Source organism: Haemaphysalis longicornis, unplaced genomic scaffold, assembly GCF_048455015.1.
Source record: "Haemaphysalis longicornis isolate Haplotype H1 unplaced genomic scaffold, Haemaphysalis longicornis Haplotype H1 scaffold_2, whole genome shotgun sequence".
Classification (NCBI taxonomy): domain Eukaryota; kingdom Metazoa; phylum Arthropoda; class Arachnida; order Ixodida; family Ixodidae; genus Haemaphysalis; species Haemaphysalis longicornis.
Genome location: NW_027526295.1, coordinates 35,902,806 through 35,920,705, shown reverse-complemented (window position 1 = coordinate 35,920,705; position 17,900 = coordinate 35,902,806).

Genomic DNA, 17,900 nt, shown 5'->3' with positions numbered 1-17,900 from the left:
CCGAAATTCACCCACAGTTCTTTTCTTTCATTTGATTGTGTTTGCAGTTTTGGCCATTTTGGTACCATCGCGGTGCCCTGCCTGTCGCCTAATGCTCCCATTATTCGGTGTTTAGAGCTCTCGCATCATTATAAATAAGAACGCACCGTGACGTCGTGAAATTGCCGTCTGCCATCACCGCATTTGTACATTCCTGAAGTCGCCGCACTTGAGACGATTAAAACACAGCCGTTAGGTTGATATCATGAATTGCAAACTAAGGAGTAATCCTGAAGTTTCGCACTGTGCGCAAAAGCGGCGTTGTTATTTGGTGCGCAAAATGGGCGCAGCGATAAAGAGAAAAAATACCAGTTTGGGCCTAAGTACGCTGGTGCATTATCTCGTTCAATTAAGTCAATAGGATTGAGAGCAAGCAAAAGCGGACGCATTGGAGTTAGGTTAGGAACCAAACCCATTGCTCCAGAATAGAAGCCGAGTGCGCGGCCATGACACTACACCAGCACGCTGCCAGTCCCGGAACGAACGTTAACGTAATGCGTGCGGCAGTGATGTCATATTGTGTGATGGATAAATGTGACGGCACCTGAGAAAGAAAGTTGCGCTATAGCCACGGAGTATTAGCTTTCACCAAAAAAAGCCATATTGCTTCCCTTTACAGAGCTGGTCAACAGACGTTTTGCACTGAGTAATATTTTCTATTGCATAGCTCATGCATGGCATAATATTTTGTGCTGTGGCGCTTATCGGCGTAATAAGAATGTTCCCCCTGCGGCACCTGAATAGTTTTATGCCTCAAACGCTTGTTTATGTCTTTGCATGCTAGTTATTTTCTAGCGTACTGCCGTATGCTTTCGATGATAGATGCGCTTGCTGGGTTTCTCAAAGACATAGAATGCGTCTTTACTTCAAATCTATGTTCTGCTCTTCCGATATTTCCTCTCCATCTCTCCTGTATATTTACCGCATGCACGACAGTTTAGTATTGTTTGCAGTTGTCGGTTTGGAAATCCCTCTTGCATTACTTGAAGGAAACGCCTAGTGAATGCTTTCTTTGCGACATCGGTTCTGCATCCTGAACGAAAGGTGAGACTTTTTTTAGAGTACTGGTGCGACGTATCAATTTACGTTTCCTTGTACTGCAAACGCTGCGAACACTGCGTAGCCTCCGTGAAATCAGGCATTGCTAGTTCTGCGTCTTTAGGATAACAGCTTAGGAAACGCCCCGGAAACGCGTAAGACACCAGTTTTTTAGCCGTACGTAATGATATTTTAGGAAAATTGTGCCGTTTTCTCTAGCGCTGAGGGATGTTAGCGGTACGCACCCGTCATCGCACGTAGCGTTTCCGTGCCGCAAACGACGGCGGTGAGTTGCGAAGTGGCCGGATGGCGGCGGTCCGTAGGCGAAGCTGCAGCGCTGTTGCTGCACTGAATTACGTGAGCCGGACTGTGCGTTGTAACATACTAGCTAGCCATTCCCAGCTTGGCCAACTGTTACTGCTATTATTTATTATGGCCGTCATTCCCTGGAAAGCTGTCCGGGCGAACGTACATGACGAAGTAGCCGTATCTGTATTATTTGGCTTATGTGGGCATAACCAGCAGCCGTACACTCATCGTAAAGTTTTACACGTACTAATATGAGCAATATGAAAGGGAACAGAGGAACGCGTGGCAAACAGTCTCGAACCATACTCGGAGCAATATTCGGATGGCGCTGTGAAACCCAAAGGGAGAATGGATGGCGCTGTTCCGCTAGCTGTTGGCACTCCCAACGCGCTGGCATTTCTACAAAGAAGCAGCTTTCGTCATTTCGCCGATAATACGGTATCGTTCGACAGCCGGTAAGACGGTAATCGTCGCATTGGCACACACCGATTCATTTTATTTTCTTTTATTCATTCTTTTTTTTTCTTCGCACAACCACTTGATAACACCCTTAGACCAAGCTCGTCCTGAACCGACTGTTTATTTGAATCGATGCACCCAGTTGTCAGTGGCACCTTGAACAGTGGCGGCACTCGAACCAATAACGAGGCAAATAGCATAAAGAAAAATGAAAAGAATCATAGATAAATTGCCTGTCGTGTGACTTTCTTGCACCAAGTTCGTTCATAAAAATTCACGTCGCACACCGCAGTGGCCCGCGCAGAGCAGTCAAGTCTGGTTTTGTTGCCTCACGTTGCCTCGAGTGCCCTTTAATCAACGGGAATATATAATAGAAATATTTAAAAGAGGTTATACGCAGCGCAATATTGCTCTCGTGACAGGCCGCCACTGAAAACGGTTAACCGGGTTATCCAGGCTTACCGAGATGAAGCACGTGTAAATGATGCGCCACACCGCAGGCGACCCCGATCAACTACGAACGACGGAGACCTTTGCATCGTTGCTGCCGTCAACGACAAACCATTTTAAAGTGCAAAGCACGTTCCAGGTGCTCATGGCCTGGCAAACTTCAGCGACAGCACGGTACGGCGAAGGCTTAGAAAAGCAGGACTACGAATTCCCATCGCCGCCCAGAAGCCTCTGCTCACCGCCGCCAATAAAGCAGTCGCCTGACGTTGGCTACTGAACGCCGCAGCTTGAGTGAGAGCGAGTAGAAGTGTGTGGTTCTCTCTGACGAGTTCACGTTTTCGAGCCGCTGGGATCACCAACAAAGAGTGTGGCGGTCCGAAAACACCCGCTTTAGTCCACAGAATATCCAGGAGGTGGCCGCCAGCGGACGCGTGTCTGTGAACGTCTGGGGAGCGCCAGATGATCCCCTAAAGGTTGAACGGGCCGCACCCGGATGTTTGTTACAGCAGGACTTGTCTCCCATTTACACATTTAAGTATGTGGCGCCCCTTTTGGAAGACCGAGGGGTAATTCAACTTCAGTGGTGCGCGAAGGGGTCCGACATGAACATTATAGAGCACGTTTGGGGCCGTATGAAAGTGAACCTTTCGAAGTTGTCCCTGGAATTGGCAAACTGCGACCAACTAGTGGAAGCAATAGAACATGATTGGAAGCGCCTTCAACGCTATACCGCATTCGTCGCGGCTCTCTACGTGTCTTTTCCCCAAAGAATGGATGTCGTGGTTAAGGTCAGTGGTGGAATGACGCGTTATGAAGCCACCAACGAACAAAACAAAGGACAAGCAAGAGCTGGTATGACGCTATTGCCTTCTTTCATTAGCTTTTTCATATTTGGCAGGCACCAATAAACTTAATTTCTACTCAGCCTTACACCCAATTTTTTTCCCGCTTTACAATCTTTACCATAAACCGATATCGAAATGTGGCCGTGTTTAGAGTGTTGCCGCCACTGTCGCAATAACTTTAATTAAAGAACGGCGTCATTTCGCGGCTCAGCCAACCGAACTGCATGACATGCCGTTTTTTACGTCCATAGATCACGATATGGTTTTTACGTCTGTAGTGTGATCATGGACTAAGTTACAGTGCTACCCCGTGATGCTACCTTTTGTAACGATTCTACGCAAGATGTTACGAGTTGCGCCATATTTAACAGTGTTATCACTGTCTTGTGGCGATATTTACGACGGTAATGCGAACATTGTTAGAACAGCGACACCCTTTTCCCTTTTCCTCCGACGGCGGCCGCTGCGTATCACCCATATCTGGGTCTGAGGGTGTTTTCTTGGCGTTCCTGTGTTCCTTTTTATATTGCTCATAATAGTACGTGCATTCCAAGCTGCCTACGTACCAAGTGAACCCATTTGCCGACGCCAAAGACGTGCGCGCGTTGCTTCGCTTTGGCGCGTCAGGTGCGGTGAAAACGCGTCTTTAGTCGGCAGATCACAGCTTTGCTCGAGGCGGGGTGAGTACGTAGTGAATTGAAACCTTCAATCTTGGTCTTCGTTCAACATCATATAAGAAGTCCGGTATCGCAGGCATTATATAGAACTGTTCCCCAGTTGCCGTTTTTTCAAGCGTTTGCTCTCTTTTCTCTACTAATATTTTTCTAGTTTCACAAAGCACATATTGTGCAGATTGCACCTATTCAGTCAAACCTGTGTCTGCTCTTGTCATGTTTTTTTAGTCCATGGCCTCTGGGGGTCATCAGTACGACGCTCACTCCTGCTTCCCATAGTTCCCACACAGCGGCCCAATGTACCTTCGCCCGGTGCCCCTTCGCGGGATGAGTTTCTTTCGCGAATTCGTGGCCCAACAGGTGGGTTTGAACTTTTTATTGCGTTTATTTCACTCTCGCTCTTCATCCTGATGTTACAAAAAAGACAAAGGGATTCAGGCTTTGTGAGCACCATTATCATTTTTGTTAAACCAAACAATAGCTGAATTGCATTAAGAATGTGCCTAACCATTGTTGCGAAATTACAAAGACCTATATTTTTAGTGTTGCTAATAGAGCGACCGCATGATTGCTGAATAGAATGAGAGAACTTATGTTGTAAATAGGTGGCATGCGCTGGAGGCAATAGTTGGGTACTAGTTGCAGTGAACTTTACAGACAGGTCATCTGTCATTGCACACAGCTATATCACCTATCAACTGTGCAGGTCTACAGGTGCCATCAAGACAGAGCCAACCAGCCAGCTGCATTCGTCATACCAGACATGGTGTAAGCACTTCATGGCCCAGGACTTCATGGATCCTGCCCTTATACGACTCCCAAAAACGGCCATGCCAACTGTTCTCTCAGAGGTATTCAGTTGTATTAATGACTGCCTGCAATACGCCTTGCAGCTTTATTAATGCTCCTGATGGGTACCGCAACTATATTCCATCTTTTGAACCTTGGCATTAGCAACCGGAAATCGAACGCAAGTGTTGGCAATCAATAAGGCGTGACGAAGGAAAAGCCTGTCGTTGACACAAGGAACAGATGGTTTTTTATCTCTGACGTGCCTCATTTCATTAAAACCACTCACGACAGCGTCCAGTCTTGAAACTCCAATCGCACATTGTTGTTGCTGCTAGCGCTAATACTGTGAAACAGTACATTCACGAAAACCCTGTTACAATATGAAAACTGCTAGGGTAAGTAGTCATGCTAAATGTTGTTGACATCCGTACGTGCCGCGTGCCGTTGGAGTGAACTAGATGAAGAGAACCATGTTGGAACCTACGTTGTCAATGCACTGAAAATGTCCTCCGCAAGGATGCCGGTCTTACCTGAGAAGGACTTCTTGCTGGGTTTGTTGGTGAATAGTTTTCAGCGCCTGTCTCGTCTACTGTGTTCTTTTGTCCGTGTTTTTTCGCACTCCAAATGGTGGCTTCTTGCTGCGCCCTAGAAGTTCGTCGGTACTTAGTGTAGACCCTCAACAGGTAAAACTTTATTTGGGTGTTCTTTTCTGGCAAATTGTCTAGTCGCATCGTGTTAAATAGATGCACCAGTATTAAGTGCAATGTACCCCGACTCTGTAGTATGGTGGTCCTTTTCCGGACTCTTTGTTTTCAGGTGAAGCACAGCTTGCAAATATACGCAGTGCTCCCACGATATGCCTCGTAAATCAAATTGACTGTAATTCTTCTTCTTGTAATCAAGCAGATAAAATGTATAATACCATGCTGAATGCAAGTATGCGGTGTACACCGCTAGCATATTGGCGGCAATGACATTTTAACCTCTGTCATAGCCCATGGCGGATTGCGAAACATGCCTGATGTAAAGTGTACCCTAGGAGCATTCCTGACTGCCTGGTACGTGGTTGTTAGATGCAAAGCATAATAATGGTAAGTTTAATTGTGCATTTATTGCGCGGCACTGATGAAATTGTGTTTGACTGTGTGCACGTGGCACGTGGGCCCACAAATATTTTCGTGTTACCTTATGGGGCTCTGTATAGTGTCACCATGGTCTCATACCCAAGAAGCATATGCTGCTTCCCTGTTTCTTTTATTCCACTGTTCGAATTGACAGCGGAAGACGTAAATTTGTGAGCCTTAATCAAGCCTGGAACATGTGGTTTGACTACGTACACGTACCTAATATATCCCCGCCTGGCCCTTTGCCTTCACTGGGAAGGGGACGTTTTCGGAAGGTAACCCAGCTTCTTGGGAAAATGCACCCTTGCAAGGAACCAAACGGAATTTGACTTTTTTTCTTAAAATTTTTGCGTGTGCACGTCCACACAAATGCGATTTCTGTTCAATTACTGCTTATTTGAAGTTGCCCAGAGGCAATAAACCTCATTGGAGCTCATCAAATAAGCAAGGCCATCAAAGCCTTTTTGGTAAACGGGGCGTAAGTGTTTTCCTTCTTTCACATCCTAACTGGAGAAATTGCCAGACTAAAAAACATTATCAGCGGGAATTGTGGTCGTAAACAGTTGCAAGTATCCCACTGTCTCTATTTGGTTATGGTTGATATTTTTGTATGATTGCAACAGCGCACACAGCCTGAGGGTGTCGTAGATACAAGTTAAACTGTGGATTGCTGATTCTTCTGGGTTTCCTGGGTTTTCAATTACCTCGGAGAATAAATCCTTTGCGTAGTTGTGGTACCTTTACTTGTGCACTTCTTTTCATCCCTGAAAACGTGTTTTGCTCTCACTACTCTGTATTGCCTGTTGGGGTGTATTACCCACAGCTTATTATTATATGTGTATTGCGAGCAATGATGACAATTTGAACTTGTTTTTCCCTTTAGTGCCATGCAATAAATATTTCTTCATTTATGAGGTCTTTTATTTGGCTTGTCAAGATTTAAACACACGACATAATTCTTAACCATCTGTAAATGGTACTGTAAATTGCAATTTCAAATTTCAAGAAAATTTTTTAAAGGCATGCGGGCACCAAGCCTGAGAATGATAGGGCCAAATAAAAACTAATCAATGCATGAAAGCATACGAATACCGTACTGATGCCCGTCGTCGTGAACAGCGCTTTCCGGACATTAAAACGACCCGCTAAAATTGGTCTCCGCGAAACCGAAAGTGTTCAGTTAGTACTTTGTCTGCCCGCTAGGTTCGCTACACTACACTACAGTCCATTCGGCGGCAGCGCTCTATGGCAGTGTCCTCTCTTACTAGTATTTCTTTCTCTATGGTGTTGCTGACCTAAAGAGGTTGCGTCGCGGGTAACGCTGTAGCACTTGCGTTCTGTTCTGAATGGCCTAATTATTTACTGGCCATCGATAAACGACAGGACGATGGAACTCCTCTGCATTTAGTGCGATAATCGCTTTTTCTGTATTTCCGTGACGGACCGGCTCACCTATCAGCTGGCTACATATATACCGTGCTACAGGTAACGCGATGCCTATGGCCTTTCAGCATGTATGCAGACGATGCGGCCAGAAAATGCTGAATGTTTACTTTTTACGGTCTGAATTGCAAGGACACAGCTCCTACATTACCATAACGTGATATGTGAGCCCCCATATGGACGCAATGAATAGCGTGTCGCCCACTCTGCACGAATTGCGGTGTTCAATACCGAGCCATGTAGGGGTATACCGCATGTAAAGATGCCAAACGTGGTGTTATTCCTGTAACGAAGACATTAAGTACAAACGAATGCGATAGTAGCATCATTCTGCACAGAATCGAACGATTTCATGGTTGGACCTCATTAAGGCGTAGCTGTCATTGTAACGATCCACTTTTAATAACTACTAAGCGGTTGCACTAACAATGATCCACATAATAATAACGCATCGCTCTTTCCATACGCGAAACTAAAAAGAGTAAGACTTCGAGGCTTTACTGAGAAAAATGTGCACAAATTCTTTCGATTCATCTTGCTTATAGCGTAACTGAAAAAGACGGGGGAGGTCCGTATGCCGGAAGGCTATTACGCCCGAATTCTCTGACTAGTACCGTTCACTCGATTAGTGGTACATTTATTGTCAAGTTATGGCCCAGCAGTGGCTGAAGAAACACGCCTGAAATAGGGTTCGTTCTTCTTTATGAAGCATTGTGCCATACCACAATTCTGATATGCGCAACTGTGGATTTGGGTTACTTCTCCAGTTTAGTAGCAGCGACACTCAATTTTCAACCGACGTGATTGAGCCTACGTGTCAGTAACGCTTTGAGGTTTTGCTACGTTTACCGGTAACGGAGGCTTGAAGTAGCTGGGTACAGTCGGCAATGATTGAACACGTCAGACGTCCAGCATGATGTTAGGCATAACCTTCTATTTTTAGGCCTAACCTTGCATAGCATTAATGTTCCTCCTTACGACATGCCATACATCGTTACCATCGCCAGACCTCGGACTGAACGCCCCATGTTACTCCTAACTTCAGGCTATGGGAAGCCCTTTCTTAAGGAATAGATGGTTAAAACGTGAAGTTTTCACGCATGCAACATGAGCCAAAGTATACACTCCAAGCTGCTTCGACCGTGCCGGAATGGCGCATTCACATAGACGTCGTCTTCATAAGCCAACGTCACAATTACTAACAAGGAAGTATGCAGGAGTATCACGTCGGGCTAGGTGGCTATGGTTCTGTCAAGCAAGCAACCAGACAGAGTAGTCAAAGTGGTGTGGGGGCCAGCCTCACTCCTCCGTGGAGAGCAATGATCAAGCCCGACTCAGGGCCCGAGGTTTCGTCGACCAGGCCACGGATGACTCACCTAAACCTATGCCACTCACTACGTACTAGGACATTACAGAGCACTACAGACTCGGTCGCAGCATATTTTTGCTGCCCCACGCAAAACAAACAAAACAGAAGAAACTACGCTCATACTTGCGCAAAAAATACTTATCCCCACCCAACACTGATGCACCTCATGTTTCCAAATCAACGCGATGCCCAGTGCAAATTCTTTATGCAATAAAGAACGCTTACGCACTTTATCGTCGAGTGCACCCAGAACCCTTATTTGCCACCTCCGCCCCAAAGCCTTTCCCGGAGAAGTGGGAGACGCTACTGTCCAGCATTCCCTCATTCGCGATCAGCTCCTGTTGGTTGTGGGCGCGGTAGCATCCAGGACGGCATATGGCCACCTGTTAGAACGCTCCACTCCTACAAAGCTCTGCCAAATAAAGAAGTTTTCTTTCTCTCTCAGCTTCATAACGTCATGAACCTAAGTTCAATTCCGATGGCGGTAACGGTTTTTTTTTTGAGGTGGTTGATGTTCCTTCTCTCATCATCATCCTCGTTTTGCAAAAGCCATTGCGTAAAGTTGGCTTTTCTGCAGTTTGTTCTGCGCGACAATCGACGCCCTCAGTGAGGCATAGAAAGCCTTCATTTTAAAATTGGGCATTCTTCCGTCACAGTAGGGCCGATTCTAGAAACGGACGACTTAGGCTTGCGCGTAACAACAGACGCACCAAGGGACAAGGTGACAGAGAGAGCGCTCTGGGCATTGTGTGGGCGTACACACTGCATTGCGGCGCTGTGACACAGCATCCGCAAGTGATTATAAAGGAGGAACAGTTAGCGGCGTACGCTAGCCGTTTCCTGAAGATCCAGCTTTCATGCCGTCGAGTAGTTGCCCCAAGCAACATTCGAGATGAACATTCCTTCTCCCAACAAATCCGCGATTAACCAGTCCGGAGACTTCCGGGACGAAGGTCATGCAAACACGCTAGCGGCGAACTGAGCAGTACTCACGGGAGAAATCGTATTTGCCCCTTTGTTTTTGTGGAATGTTGCTTAATAACTCTTTTTATTTGATGAGCTGTCTCAAGTTGGACCCTGTAGGGATATTTTAGTGTGCGAAGTGTTTGGCAAAGTATCGGATTTTTCTGCTGCCTTCACGCTGTTGTATTTAAACCGTGGATGCAAGCAGGTTCTCAACCCTGGAACAGGCTAAGGCTGGTCAGCACAGGGCACACTTTTTTGTGAACTGCAAGTAGGGTACGCGCAGAGTTTCAGTAGGCGCAGAGGGTACGCGCAGAGTACATCTGATTTAGGCCTTCCATCTTAACATGAAAGCAAGTAAAATGTTATAACGGTTGTATTTACAAACTCCTTACGAACTTTACAACCCCGCAGAACGTTACGTAGGTTCTGCCACTACGTATGCACCCTAAGTGGTATTGTTACTAGTGTAGACCGTGCACTTAGTAACTCCTGCTTGTTTGATACCAACATTCATTGACACTACCGAAGTTCAATGGCCTATTGAATAGGATCAGTACACAAACTGCGCATTGACAACGGGGCTTACGTGTATGATCATGCAACTTACTCAGCTGTGCTTTATATTACGTTGCATGGAAAGCATAAAAATACACCGGCACCTACCCGTTCTGACTACTCGAACAAGTCCCGATTCCTGCAGTGGAGCTTTACAAACAAACGATCCTTATACCCAAACAAACATCTTTGCTTTTTTGTATAAAGTAGTTACCCTGAAATTTTTGTAAGAACAAAGACTTGGCTTCATTCCGATACCCGATCATGAGCTTCGCCCCGACAACACTTACAGCATATTTCGGCATGACCGTGACAGAAAAAGAAGTGGTAGTGTTCTACTGGCTATACAAAAAACCTGGCGTTCTTTCGTGTCAATATTGATTCTGATCTTGACATCGTACGGACCACATGCATCAAGTCAACAACGAAATCATTAATAGGAGTACGCTAATAACCCTCTCCCCTGATCCGGACGTACTGGTTGTAGAAGAGCTTCGCAAACGCGTTTATTCTTTAGCAGAGCAATGTTCTGCCGACAACGTGTACTAGGTGACTAAATTTTATGAGATTCATTGGTCCCTCCTAAATTCCCCTAGCCGCGAGGCAATGGAATTTGTAAGCCTAACCTCAGAAGATAACTGTTTCACGTTGTCCAGGAACCAATAACTGAAGGTACAAATATGTTACACCTAAATTTAACTAACCCTCCTGAGACTGGTGGTGACATTCTGCGCCTACATGCTTTCAGTGACTATAAGCTACTTCAACTAACTCTTAGCATCCCGAGCCCCCCATTCCATAGTGTTCTTAAACAAATTTGGCACTACAACAAAGCTGAAGATGAAGGTAAGAATGATAAATGGTACTTTTTTTACGATCAGGTTTTCCTCCCATCTTACAAAAACCTATCAGCTAAGAAAAACTTCGTTCTCCTCTGAGGCTAAATGGTTAATTTGGTCGGTAAATATGTAAAGCGGTAAAAAGTAAAGAAAGGCAAATATTTACATAACTTGCCTTCCATGTTAAAGAGTAAATATTCTGGCAGGTATTTTCAACTGTGAATGCTAACAATTATATCAGTATACACGATGCAAACCATATTTCTTCTCTGGTGTAGATAGTGCTTCAGTGTAGAGCTCATTTTTTGAGACCATTCCAGAATGCGCAATGTTCCTGTCTATAGTAAGACATTCGTGTACCGATAACAGTCAGCACAGAAGGGACTGCGAAACTAATTAAAAAGCAAACTATCTGCCTGTTCAGGCATTGACAACACAAATAGGGTGCTCAAAAATACGTGTACCTTCTCAAGTAAAATCCTATACCATATCTTCACGCAATCTTTATCGCCAAGACAACTCCCCGCTGATTGTAAAAAAGAAAAGTAGTTTCCTAATTTAAAAGGGGAAATAAAAATTCACGAGGAAAGTATCCTCCTATGCCTTTAACATGCGTTTCCGCAACATCATCATCATCACCAGCCTATCTACGCCCACTGCAGGGCAAAGGCATCTCCCATTATTCTCCAATTACCTCGGTCCTGTGCCAACTGTGACCAATTTATCCACGCAAACTTCTTGATCTCATCTGCCCATCTAACTTTCTGCCGCCCCCTGCAACGCTTGCCTTCTGTAGGGATCCACTCTGTTACCCTTAATGACCAGCGGTTATCTTGCCTTCGCATTACATGCCCTGCCCACGTCCATTTCTTCTTCTTAATTTCTACTAATATGTCTTTAACACCAGTTTGCTCTCTGACCCACTCCGCTCTCTTCTTGTCCCTTAATGTTACACCTATCATTTTCCGCTCCATTGCCCGCTGAGTCGTTCTAAATTAAAGTTGAACCCTCTTAGTGAGCCTCCAAGTTTCTGCCCCGTAAGTGAGTACCGGTAAGATGCAGCTGTCATACACTTTCTTCTTCAGCGACAATGGTAGGCTGCTATTCATTATCTGAGACATGCTTGACCATAAAAATTTGTTACACATTGATTGCATTCGGAAATTAAGAACTTCCTTCTTTTTTGAAAGGAAACATGGACTTAGAAGAGACTTGTTATGCCACACTCGGTTATTCAATTCACCACTCATCTTCACTTCAATATTGATAATAATCTATAAACTGACTGAATTTTTTCTGGCGTTTCCAAAGCATTCGAGCACATTTCAAAATTAACAGAACTTCGTTTAAATTCGTTACCATTATCCTAGATACTTAACCTTCCGTCTTTTCGACAGCAGCTTACTCTGGCTAACCACTCTTCCTCTCCAATTTCTGATGTCACTTCCGGAGTACATCAGGGTAGCGTACTGCGGCCATTGCTTTTTCTTCTCTGCATTAATGATCTCCCACCTAATTTTTCATTATCAATGCCGAGTTTTGGTCATGGTTGAATTATATTCGGTTCTAAAACTAGTGCAGGTGACCAAAATTGTTCTCCAGAAAGACCTTAGTCTCATTAACAGCTGGTGTGGCACAAGGCAAATGACCTTATATTTACCTAAATATAATGCAATATCTTTCAGGCGTACAATAATAACTCTTATATATGATATTTGATTACTTAAAAAATAACGCCAACGTGTTACAGTAATCTTCCTATAAATACCGCTGCCTGGCTCCGCTAGCTTGTTGACCAGCGCCTAATAAAGATGGGGCACAAGATGGTGGCGGTGGTTAAGGTGGAGCCTCTGCTTCGCTAACTTGCCTTCTAAAATTGGTGACACAGCTGGAGGCGACTGAGCAAAAATGCGAGGAAAAATCTGTAGCCTGGATCGCAAACGCAGAATTATTTGTGAACAGCACTATCACGTGCCTTATAAAAAATGCTGAGAAATCGGGCTCTCCTCTGCAGGAGTAAGCTGTAGAAATAAAGGACGCGGTGTGCCGCGTATAAAATTACTTATTGAATGAAATAAAAAGAAGAACATGCGCTTTTTCTTCTTTCAAAAATGGTACAGAACTTTCACTGCAACAATATGATCGTGCTGAATAGAACCAGTGACTGCACCCCACAAAACTCGGCCATCGACGATCATTGTCAGCGCGGAAAAGTATCTTTGCATGTCAGCCATTCCGGCAGCCATACAGCTTGTTTCTCATTCACCCATCTTTAACACCGGTCCAATCTTGCTAACGCTGGAAGAAGTGTAGCCAGAGACCTCAATATCACACGAAAATATATATCGCACATCCCCGCTCTCTCTGAGGCAAGCCAAGGTAGCCACAAATAAAATTAGATGCAGGACTAGAATGGGAATTGTCTTGTGTTGCAATACTTGGATGAATCTGCCTTAAGCCATCCTAATACTACTAGGGGTTAGCTTGCGGGATTATCGGAGCAGCAGACTTGTATCTACTCCTCCGCATTTGATGAGCCATGTATGGCTGTCCGCGGGTTTAAAAGTGCGAGTTAAAGAAATAGAAGCCCACAAACAGCAATGACAGCCTTGAGCACGTTAGAATGAACGAAAATATGCCCAGAAATACTGTTTTCAAACTTTTCCTACGCACTGTTCTCCTTCAGTACCACTATCCCCTGTTGATGACCGCTTAAAATTGGGGCGCGTTCTTCAAAGTGGGCTCTGTGAAATATGCCAAATTGTCGGCCACAGGTTTCAAAAATAGTGTTTTGCCATCATCTGGATGCGCTCCAGGCAAGCGCTATAGCTCTGAAATTACAGCTGTCAGTACCAACACTATCGATGTGTAATGACGTTTAGCTTCGTGCGGCCGCTACCCGAAAATTGCTTTTCATTATAAAGTCAGTATTCAATATTGCAGCACATCCGACGTCTGCCATCCCTGCAACTACCTGACATCACCATGCCGCTATGTTTACGCTGTTTGATCAGTGCTGCAAGCAAAGTATTTCAACACACCTGTATCTCCCGTATCGTCGCAGAATACCTAATATCACCATCCACCGATTGTTTTCTTCACACCTATTATAGTTCATCATGTACAGCCGGTAAAACGCTTGTCTATAACAGCGACTTCAACTTCAACCAGCTACATCCGAAAACTGCCGAAACATACTCGTTCCAAACATGTCGGAGGCAAAAGCGAAGGGCTAAGACTTCAGAATTCCGCAGTAGTTTTATTCAACTCCCGCTCCGGCGGGGCAGGATAGGGCTGAGAGTGCGAACGCTGTGTTATAGACAAGCCTTTTACCGGCTGTACATAAAGCTTTCAACATTACCATAATTTCTGCCCCAATTGAATTTGCAACCGAGGCTCTCGCTGCACAGGTTGCATGCATACTCAACATGCGCGACAAAAACATGGCAAAAACCTGCCTTCCAGTCCTTAAAGGGGCCATGCACACAAAATACAAGTTTATTTTTTTCGGAAGAATTCGTCTTTTAACAGTGCCCCAGCCTTTGTCAAGCTCCAAACAATGCCGTATTCAGTGAGAAATTAATCAATATAGCCTAAACATTCGATTCTCCCACCAAAGCGTGTCTTTTCGTGACGTTTGTCATAAAGTCACAGGGACGGGCATTCAAACGAACTTCGAGTGCGTCATTAGGCTCTGCAGCCTCGCTTACCGTCAGTCCTCTCCGATGGCTGTTCCATACAGAGCCGCGAACCGTTGTCCGTCGTAGCTTCGTTATTTACTGATTTCCACCTGGCTTGTTTTCTTTTACGGAAGAAAGTCATCGTTTCTTGAAACATGGTGTATTCTTCGCAAACAGGGTCACGTAAGAAGCCATCGCTTAATCCAGTGCGCATCGGTGCTTCTATGTTTACGTTTATTTTCGCAACTTTTATGTTAACCGCACTATTCTTACAGCTCTAAAATTTATATGCATTATATTTAAGCGCAAATCGCTTGTTCACCAAGCTTATAAGCCCTGCCTAATTTAGTTTGCTTTTGCCGCCCTCAGCCAATCGCGTGCACAACTGGGCATATGACATCATATGAGGTGTTGCCGTAAATGGGCTAGTGGTTCGCATGTCCATTGCCTTTTTTTCGTAATTATGTAGCTATTTGAGCAACGTGTGTGTTCAAAGTAGTGTCAGGATTATTATAAAGGGGCAAACTTTCGAATGAACCAAATTTGTGTTTTGTCTGCGTGGTCCCTCTAAACTATATTGCATTCCCTGACGAGACTCCGGCCACAGGCTCAAGGATATTAGGCAGACACATTCGCCGTACCGACAACCAACCATTCTTCGGCCCTACAGTGGGATTAGGACGACTGGCCAGACCTCCCTGATTTGCACTCTGCACCTAAACAAACACTACGGTACAGTGACGCTGCACGCCGAGGAGGTCACCGCCGCCAAAGAATTCCCTGCAGCACACGCCTACGCCGGAACCCGATGATGTCACCACGGCTGCTGTTGAAGAGCAAAATTGGTCACCCCTTAGAGGAAGTCACTAAACTCCGGCAGCACCGAGAGTTACGTTTACGGCGCCAACGAGAAGACCAACGCCAAGACCCGTCCGCAACACTCTCATCTACGATGAGCCAGCCGCCACTGTATTTCTGACACCAAAAGTCGTCTGCGATTCCCGACAACTTGACGGCGTCGACCTACCGTTTTATGGCTAAATAGCTATCCAGCCTGACGTCAGTACTCCTGTAGCGCTTGGACTCTTAACCACCCTGGCTGCTGGGCCAGTTTCAGGGGCCTGTTATTGCAGGGGCCTGTTATTGAGCATGGGTGAGTAAAAAACTTGTATCCTCAACAACAAGCTGCACGTCTGGGCTCTGTTCCTTCAAGAAACAAGCTCTATGCCTGCTATTTCGGGTTCATCTGGCCATGTGTCTCTATCGGTGGTCGATCACCGTGTGCAGGCTGCGGGGCCTCCGGGAAAGGCAGCTGTGTATGTGGTGGCGTGTTACCCGCAAATTCAACTTTCTTTAGAACGTGGTGCACCTCGTATCAGGGGATTGTGGCAGTCGCAGTCCCACTTACAAATGCAACGGTGATTGTCAATTCTTGCTACGTGCGGACAGCAGGTGGCTTTCCCTCACCCATATTTTTGCTCTGGCTTTTGGCTACTCGTCAGCAATACCAAGGGTGGCGAATTCTGGTGGGTGGGGACTGTAATGCGCCTTATTCCGCGTGGGGTTTCCCGTATCAAGTCCCCGTGGCAGGCGTGTGCGGGAAGCGTTCGTGGACGTGTCCCTCATGCAGCTAAACCAGCCCGGCGCAGCGACACGTGCGGTGCAGTATTTTTCATTTATGCCGATGACATTACCGTGTGGAGCACTCAACATGACCTGTAAACCCATGCGAGTTATCTGCCACTAGCCCTAGATGTCAATGCAGCCTTCGCCTCTTCGGTGGGCCGTCAGCTTTCAACATGTAAACTGGCTGCTTGTCTTATCCGTCTTCAACTGGCTCGGCAACCACTGCAAGACCGCCCAACAATGAAAGTACTGGGGTTGATGATACACAAGAAAAGACGGCGGCAACGTGCCTTGCTCAGGCTAAACACCAAGCAGCTCAAACGATAGCACTAGTACGCCGTATCGCTCCCAAAGCTAATGGGACCAGCTCACACGTGGCGCGACATAACTTCCAACATTTGACGGCAGTGAAGCGCCATCGACTGGAAGCAATTAACAGAGAGGCTATGGGAGCAGTTACGGAGCTCCCGTGCCTCGTCCCTATAATTGGTCTAAGGAACATGCCTAACTAAGCAAGTCGGAAGAAATTTTTCATCATCGTCGCGGACCTCGAGAACTGGAGGCTGCATTGTGTGATTCTGCATGATCATTAACAGCTTACGAATTCTCGCATACGGTACCAGACCTGTCGCAGTGACTACTTCCCCCGCTGAAGTTCGTACTATTGAGTGGCAACCAGCCAGCTGACCTTCGTCGCCCAGAGTCTAACATTTCGCGACTGCTATTCAACTACACATCACGTACGTAGACAGCCACCTTCCACCCGGATCCACCATATTATATACAGATGGCAGTATTGGGGATACTGTGATTGGCACTGCCATTCATTGTACTATCCATCCAGCCATCAGCAAGACGTCCAGATTTAAGGTCCCGGAGCCTCCATCACCGTTCTATGCGGAGCTTGTAGCCATTAGAGAGGCGCTGTTTGCTGTAACCAGGATTACTTTTCAGCCCGGGGCGCGCACTAGAATTTGCACCAAAGCCTTTCAAGCAGTCCGCTTACTACGGTTAGTTAGCCGTAGCCCTGTGCTGGCCCACAGTATTCACCGCCTTGCGGCACTGATTGCTCACAAGATTCTGATTGAAGGTCTTCTGAAGACTCGTTGAAGGCAGCAATGTTTCCAAGGTAGTTTGAGGCCGAAAATCCGCGAAGACAGACCTCGGACGTTGCGAAGTGGGCGCACGTTTCAAGCTGCAAACTGCTACAGTTTCACCATTACCGACTGACTGAGTCATCGATATGCGTGCGTGCTACGCTTTGGAAACTTGGACAATCGGCAAAGTGTATAGGAAAGAACGGTAAGATGGACCGGGCCACTGCAGCTAGCATGCAGTAGAGAATTTGCTTGACTAGTGCAAATGTGCCTCTGCTTTTGATAACTATGCGAGTGAGCATTCAGTGGGCGCGGAGGATATTGCGGATTTCTAATCTGCCGCCAACATGGACGATGATGAGGAGTTTAGAGACGATGAGAAGGAACTGGCGCGTTTGCAGGCACGCGCAATGCAGCAGGCACGCAGATGAGTTCGGAACGCTGCGCTTGACCTACTGTGCAGGGCCTTGCATCGCTGTCTTCACGGCGCCAATAAACACTGCAGATTAACTTTCCCTTTTCGTAACATGGCTACCGCGTGACCTACTGACAGCCCACTGTGCAAAGCAGGCTGCTACCCTCCCCCACGGTGGCA